The sequence below is a fragment of the Coffea arabica genome, chromosome 8e (genome assembly GCF_036785885.1).
Source record: "Coffea arabica cultivar ET-39 chromosome 8e, Coffea Arabica ET-39 HiFi, whole genome shotgun sequence".
NCBI lineage: Eukaryota > Viridiplantae > Streptophyta > Magnoliopsida > Gentianales > Rubiaceae > Coffea > Coffea arabica.
The window spans coordinates 42,532,759-42,541,020 of record NC_092324.1 but is presented as its reverse complement, the minus strand read 5'-3'; positions in this window follow the sequence as shown (position 1 = coordinate 42,541,020).

Below are 8,262 nucleotides of genomic sequence, written 5' to 3'. Positions count from 1 at the left end.
AAGCTGAAAACAAGAAACTCTGACTTTTCGTATTTGTGATCATGACGTTTGGTGAGTTGTGTTTGTTACATTTACTTACAATTATGTTTTAACTTTTTATATTGATTTTATTTTTATTTTATATTTTAATTTATTTTAATTGATATTGCTGTTAATATAATTATGATTTGATTGATATATTTCCTTATTTAGGAGATCAGAGGTTCGGTATTTTATGTGAAAGTTATGTAAAAATTAGGACAGAAAAAATGTTATATGAAGAAGGGGTGTAAAAAATTATTGTTAATTACATTTAACGGGCAAGATACGAGAATTTTATTAAGTTGTTTTGAAAAAGCACATACATAAGTAGGATTTTGAAAAATTTTCTCCCTTGTAAACTCTGTACGTAGAACCTAAACTTGAATCTTCAAAAAAAAATTGTAAAAGTTTTTCTCCACACATTTTAATACCTTCAAAGTTAATATATGGAGTTTTAATCTAGAAGGTCAACCTAAAAACCACGGATAAAGAGAGAGAGGAGGGCTTATAGTGTTGGAAGGTTCCAATAGGCATGTCTTAGAAAATAACACCAGTCTCTTTTGGATAGCCCAAAACCCTTACAACATCATCTGCCTGAAAGATCAACTTACCTTCGGATGAACTTTCTTTCGTTCTAGAATACTTGACATGGTTGCAAACCTCTGGAATTGTTGTGATTACTTTTACATCCAAATGTCTTGTTTTCAATTTTCTGTACAATGACACTTACCTGCTATAAACTACCCTTTTATGGTTAGTAATAAGAGGATCAAGGAAAAAGATGTATTGTCAACATTTTGTTGATCGAAAAGAAAAATGAAAACGCAAAAGAAGTCAACTTCTAGAATTAGCGGTGCAAGACTTACAATTGGTCGCTAATGCTTAGCAATAAGTCTTGGCCCTTGGGCAGGGTAGGTAAGTTAAACTGTTGACCCAAAAAAAAAAAGAATAAAGAATAATTCTGTTCTAATTTGGGCTTTTTAACACAATATTGCAGTCTGGACTCATCCGCGGTTCCTGAAATTTGCACAAAAATTTCAGTTAGACGTCTGATGGGTCCAAACCCTTCATCATTTTCAACGGGGAATCAAGAAAATGCGTGAAATGAAGATTCACCCTTTTTTTGGTTTTGATATAATATACATTGGCACAGATGTAGGTTATTTTGCTATAATATACGTTTGGTGTCACTGTCAACTTTCCCCTTAATATTATTTTTTAGTCAATTTATCCCAAAACTAATAGTTAAACATAACAAAGTTTGTTAATTAAAGTGAAAAACATGTTTAGTCCTTATAATTATTATCACTTTACCCCCATAAACTATAGTTTCATTATCAATTTACCCCCTAGAGTTATTTTTTTGGCAATTTATCCCACCATTAAACCAATTAACAAGTTAAAAAATTTAGAAAAAGTATTCTCCTCTTTGTATAATAAAAACAATAAAAAAAAAATTAGAGAGGCTCTTCTCCTTTTTAGTTTCAAGAAAAAAAGTCACAGTATTAATCTTTTTTTCTTGGCAATCTTATTAATATTGAAAAAAATAGAAAATTGAGGAGGGAGAAAGGGAGGGGAAGAGAGAGAGAGAGAGAATGCTCAATTATTTTTTTAAAATACAAATAAGAAAGAAAGAAATATTTTTATTATTTTAAAATTATTTTATTGTTCTGTTTACCACCAAATTCCAATTCTAAACCCAACAATCTTAAAGTAATACAATAATGTAAGACTTTTCTTTATTTTCTTTCTTTGTAATATCTAATTTTCTATCTCCTTCTCTCCTATCACTTTTTCTTTTCTTAGTATCAATAAGTGTGAAAAAAAAGAAATTTGAGAAAATCCTTTTATTTTTATGTTTTTGGATCTCTTAAAGTGAAAACAAAAGGAAGAATAATCATTTCAACTTTTTTATTTTTAATTATATATGGGTAAATACATTTAAATATTTTTTTTTACCATACTGGTTAGATTAATGATGAGATAAAATGTCTAAAAAATAATGTTAGTGATTAAAGCAATTGTATTACTATAATTTAAAGGGATAGAGTGAGAATAACATTGTAGTATTGCTATATAATAAAAGGGTACTTTTGTCCAAAATTTCTTAACATATTGAGTTGAATTACTTATGAGAGTGAAGTGACTAAAAGATAAAGTTAGAGGTTGGTAGTAGTGATATAGTTTCAGAGCATAAAGTAATAATAACCCAAAGATAAAAAGTGATATATTAAGGATTCGTTTGGTTCACGGACTGGATGAGATGGGATGGCTTATACTCAAATTATTAATCCTAGGTTAAGTCATCTTCGAATTAATAATTCAAATTACCTAGCATTTGGTTGTTTGTAGGCTGGATAGGATATATTGGAAAATAATCCTATCCTGGTTTGGTTGGAGATTGGACGAGATATGATTACTATTTTAATGACTAAAGTACTCCTTAATTTGTACTTGTTTTAATAAAATAATTTAATATTCTGAACCTTTAAAATTATAAAGTAAATCAAGAGTTTTGATAAATAAAAATTTGCATTCACTCAAACTCAACCTATTCGGGCCCTAAAAATAGGTTTTAACCTAATTTTTAATCTAAATTTGAATTTAATTAAATAATGGGTCGAGTTTTGGCTAAATTAGGGTTAAATTGAATAAAATCCAAACCATTTAAGAGTTTTAACTGAGCCAAGCTCGAGCCAAACTCATGCCAATATAGAGGATTTTTCTTTGGACTGAGCTTGAACTTATTGAAACCCTTATTCGCAAAGCCCAATTGATAAGGTTATGTCCTTATACTATATAAGATTGAGTTTTGGTCAAAGAATAGATTAAATTTCAACTGCATAGGTGGGGGCTTTCTGGAAATGTGAAATGTTGTGTATTAGTTTAAAAGCTTTAGGTACAAGTTAAGGAAGCATGTATTTAGGTATGTTTACTGAAATGACCCCATTTTAATACATTTAAAGTTGTCATTGATGAACCATCTAGGTATTGATGGAATGTGTAATTAGTGTGCAACCGTTTTTGCATTTTCTACAACTCGTATATGCTTGTGTGTTAGTGTAATTACCGGAATATCCCTTAACTACCAATAATTCCCATTTTTAGCTGCATATAACCGTTTGAGATGTTGCTTTGTCTAAAACGTTTGAATGGCAATCGGATTTAGGAAATGAGCCAATGATTTCTCTATCAATGGTAGGAACCCATTTCTCTATCATTTATAATCTGCATTTATGAGCCACAAACATTGGTCAGTTTATCCCCTTTCAACTTCAGGAGTTAAGTTTTCCCTTTTTGCCTTTGTCTACAACGATTTGGCTCATCGTTTTCTCTTCCATCCGAGCTCAACTCTGAAATTACCTATTATTTCGTCATTAATTACAGCCAATTCAATTGCCGAACCATTGGTATGATAATACCTAAACAGTTGATTATTAGTTTCTCCCTGTTCGCATTCTAGAATTGGAATAATTCTACCTGGCTTCATACTAATCAGTTCAGAATGCTCTTCAGTCCTAGCTACTCCTGGTGGTTCAGCATGAGGTTAGATTTCACCCCCCCTCCTCAATTTTTCAGTTCCTCCCTTAATTTTGTCGGTGTGTTCTTAGTACCTACAATTAGTGACTCTTATTGTGTTGCCTAGCTGCAAGATAGCATTTTTCGTTTTGCCTAACCCCAATTGGTCTGGGTTGGTTATAATCTTATAGGTTTGGAGCAACTGCAAGAAAGAACTCTCGGTAGGGATTCTAGAATAAGGTTAGCTTTTTGTGTTGTTCTGCCTTTATGCATTATTAACGACTTTCAATTTGATACAGTTTTATTGTAACGCATTAATTGATTATATCGTTTATCTTTTCATACTAATTTTTATTTCTTCTCACAATGTACTATTGTTTGTTCAATAAAAAAACTTTCTTGTCCACAGGCACCAAACACCCGCGCAATGCGCGGGCACTCCTCCCTAGTATTTATATAGAATTTGGTTGAGAAAATAAGGTTAGTAAGGGCAATATAGTTCTTTTATTATGACGTAAGTAGGATCAAATTAGTCAAAAATTTTAAATTAATTAATAGGGGTAAATTTGTCAAAAAATTTTAAATAATGAATAAGGGCAAATTAGTTAAAATAATTTAATATCATTAGTGGGAACAAATTAGTCCATTTATTAGCATATTATTATGTGAGAGTATGGTTATATAATATTCAAGGGTTATTATCACTTTACTCCCTTAACGTTTGGTGTCACTATCAATTTCCCCTTAACGTTATCTTTTAGTCACTTTACCCCCAAAACTAATGGTCAAACTTAACGGAGTTTGTTAATTAAAGTAAAAAGACATGTTTAACCCTTAAAATTATTATCGTTTTACCCTCATAAACTGTAGTCTCATTATCAATTTATTCCCTAGAGTCATTTTTTAGGCAATTTATCTTACCATTAAACCAACTTAGCAAGCTAAAAAATTTTAGAAGAAAATACTCTCCTTTTTGCATAATAAAAATAATAAAAAATTGTAGACTGGCTCTTCTCCTTTTTAATATTGAGAAAAAAAGTCAAAGTATTAATTTCTTTATTCTTGGCAATCTTATTAATATCAAAAAAGAATAGAAAGATGGAGAGGAGGAGGAGGAGAGGGAGAGAGCTCAATTCTTTTTTAAAAATTACAAATAAGAAAGAATTAAATACTTTTATTTTTTTAAAATTATTTCACTTTTTTGTTTACTACCAAATTCCAATCCTAATCCCGACAACCTTAATGTAATACGATAATGTTGGACTAATTTTCTTTCTTTGCAAAAGCTAATTTTCTTTCTTCTTCTTTTCTATCTCTTTTTCTTTCCCTAGTATTAATAAGTGTGAAAAAAAAAAGAAATTTGAGAAAACCCTTTTATTTTTATGTTTTTCAATCTCTTAACGTGAAAAAAAAGAAGAATAACCATTCCAACTTTTTAATTTTTAATTATATATAAAAAGGGTAAATATATTTAAAATTTTTTGACCATACTAGTTAGATTAACGATGAGGTAAAATGCCTAGAAAATAATATTAGGAACTAAAGTGATTGTATCACTATAATCTAAATGAATAAATTGATAATAACACTGTAATAATGCTATAAAATAAAAGGGTATTTTTGTCCAAAATTTCTTAACATGTTGAGTTGAATTACTTATGGGGGTAAAGTGATTAAAAGATAATGTTAGGGGGTAAACTGATAGTAGTGATATAGTTTAAGGGGGTAAAGTGATAATAATCCTAATATTCAATATGAATTTGTATTACTCGCAAAGGTAAACTAGTCCAAATATTGTAATGTTGGTAGTGAGGGCAAATTAGACAAAAAAAATGTTAAATTAATTAGTAGGGGCAAATTAGTCCATTCATGTTATATTATCGTGTGAGGGTCAGGTTGTATAATTATGAGGGTATAAATTTATATTACTTATAAGGATAAATTAGTCTAAAATTTTATCATCATATCTCATAATCATCCAAGGATGACTAATACTATCTCTCCCATATAATTATGTTATCCTATGAATAGAGATTAATTCTGTCAGTTGGGATGTGTCATTCCACATGTAAAATGCAACCAAATATGGAATGACATAAATTGATTAATCCAATCCTTTATCATCCCATAAGCCAAACGAACACTAAATGAATAGCTTTTTATATATTGTCAGTGTAAAAAATTTTTACACAAGAATATTTAAATCATGCTACATGACATGAATTCAAATTTGAAATTCAAACCATGCACATGTGACATACGTCTAAAACTATTATGCAAAAAAATCACTGTACTATTAGTGTATAAAATATTAATTCATATTAAAATGCACCATTAGCAAATGATATTTATTGATTAAAGGGCTGCCCATTATTCAAAAAGTGTCTATTAATTAAAAGGTTTCTATTGACAAAGAATTACCTATTCATTAAGAGATGTCTGTTAATGAAGATGTATGTAACTATGAAAATGTATAAATCTAAAGTGAAACATCTTTATAAGGGGTGTCTAAACTATTATAAATAAAAGGTGAAGACATCATTTATTCACTTTTTAAGTTTTACCATTTTCTTTCATTCTTCTTCTTCTAATCAAAACAAAATTATGAAATCGTTCTTGGGAGAATTTCTTTATATTATTGTAAGGAAATTTTAAGTTTGACTTTATTATTCTTGGAAGGAATTGCCACAAACCTGACAGTAAAATAGTGGGGGGAAATTTGTTTAAGGAAAGTGAATCTATTCAAGTCAAAGCATATTCTATATCTTGTAATTATTTTTTTCTATCAGGTTACATTGAAGAAAATTTAAGTCGAACTATATGAGATTTGATTTTCACCTTGCCGTAAGGTAAAAAGTACTACATCTAATTCTTTTTGTTTGCTTTGAAAGCAGCCTTTTTTTTTTTTTTTTTTCTTAAGAATGGTTTGCAATTTTGACCAACTAAAAATTCCACCAATTGATTTTTGTGTCATTCCCACCTAATCGTCCTTAAAAAAGGCATAGAACAACGAGATGGAAACTAAGCACACATGCACGCACAATCGTACTGTTTTTTATTAATAATTTGAGCTGACATTTGCTTCTTCTACAACAAAGGCCGCAATTATTTTGTGCATTTTAATGTTCCAACACGACAAATTTCATAATCAATTGAAAAAAGGCATAGAACAACGAGATGGAAACTAAGCACGCATGCACGCACAATCGTACTGTTTTTTATTAGTAACAATTTGAGCTGACATTTGCTTCTTCTACAACCAAGGCCGCAATTATTTTGTGCATTTTAACGTTCCAACACGACAAATTTCATAATCAATTGAAAAATAAGGTTCCACTTTTATAGCTATAATTTCAAAGGGATAGTTTCAGAAACCCCCCTTAGCTTTATGATAATATCACTTAGCACCTTCAAATTTAAAAAATATCAATACCTTTCTTATTTTTAAATTTTTGTAACATTCTCAACCCAATTCTAATTATATGATTCAAATACTATGTTTGGCAAAGAGAAAATTATTTCATTCCAAAGTTGTTCTTTTGTCGTGGTCCCTTACTTGTAATGATAAATCAATTTAAAATTCTTTAACATTTAAAAGCTTGATGGATGTACTCTTTAATAAAAAAAACTATAAGTTTGGGTTAAGAGATCCTTTAACAAATCTTATCTACAATTTGGAGACAAAATCTAAAATTGAAAAAATTATAAATAATTAACAAAGCATGTAAAAACTATTTGAAACATTATAAAGACAAAGAAATTAACTTTTTTCACCTTTTAAACATCTCAAATAAGTTTTAAATATAATTTTAAATATTTTTTCCTTTTCTAAATTTTTAAGCCATTGATCTGGATAATTAAAAATTTTAAGATTCTAAATAGTTTATAAAATTTATTAATTTCACTCACAACATTGTACATTAAAAAAAATAATTTTCTCATCCGGTAATCTATAAGCACACAATAAAAATATGTATAAATAAAGGTGGGCCCAATATTGAAGTTTTAAAATCATAGCTAAACCCTTGAATTGCAACACTTTTATGGAAGAAATATGAGCATTTGCCAAAAAAAAATAATAACAATGATATCGGATTTATTTCTGATTATATGACCTTAGAGTACCAAATAGAGGATCCCCAAAGGAAAAAAATTCCTTTTTAATTTGAAAACATATTAAATAAACTTTTATTATTTGTTTGTACTTTAAAAAAGCACATTACTCATGGTTGCATTTACCATATTTTGTCCCCTTAAAAAAAGTACATCTTCATGTTTTTTGTCCTTATTTTTAATAGTTGATTGTCATACTTACAATTTAAAAAAACAAAAAAGTAAGGCAACAAAAGGGCATTATTAGAACGAAATTATTTCTCTTTCCTAAAATGAGTATTTAATCTTATAATTTGAATTGGGTTGAGAATGTTACAAAAACTTGAAAAAAGGGAGGCAAGTAATAATTTTAAAACTTCAAAAGTGCTAAAATGAAACTGTTAGAAAACTCAAGGGAGGTTTCCAAAATTATTCCAATTTCAAAACATCATGCTCCACAAAGCAACAAAGGAATATTAATGTGCAGAGTCATCACAAATGGGAATTCTTCAAATTTGATTGAATTTGGATGAGAACAGTCTCAATAAAATGATGTGTCATGTCCCACTCCCCATAAACGCGTTTGACTTCCTTGATCCATCCCTACTCTCCACGAAACATTGTGGAATA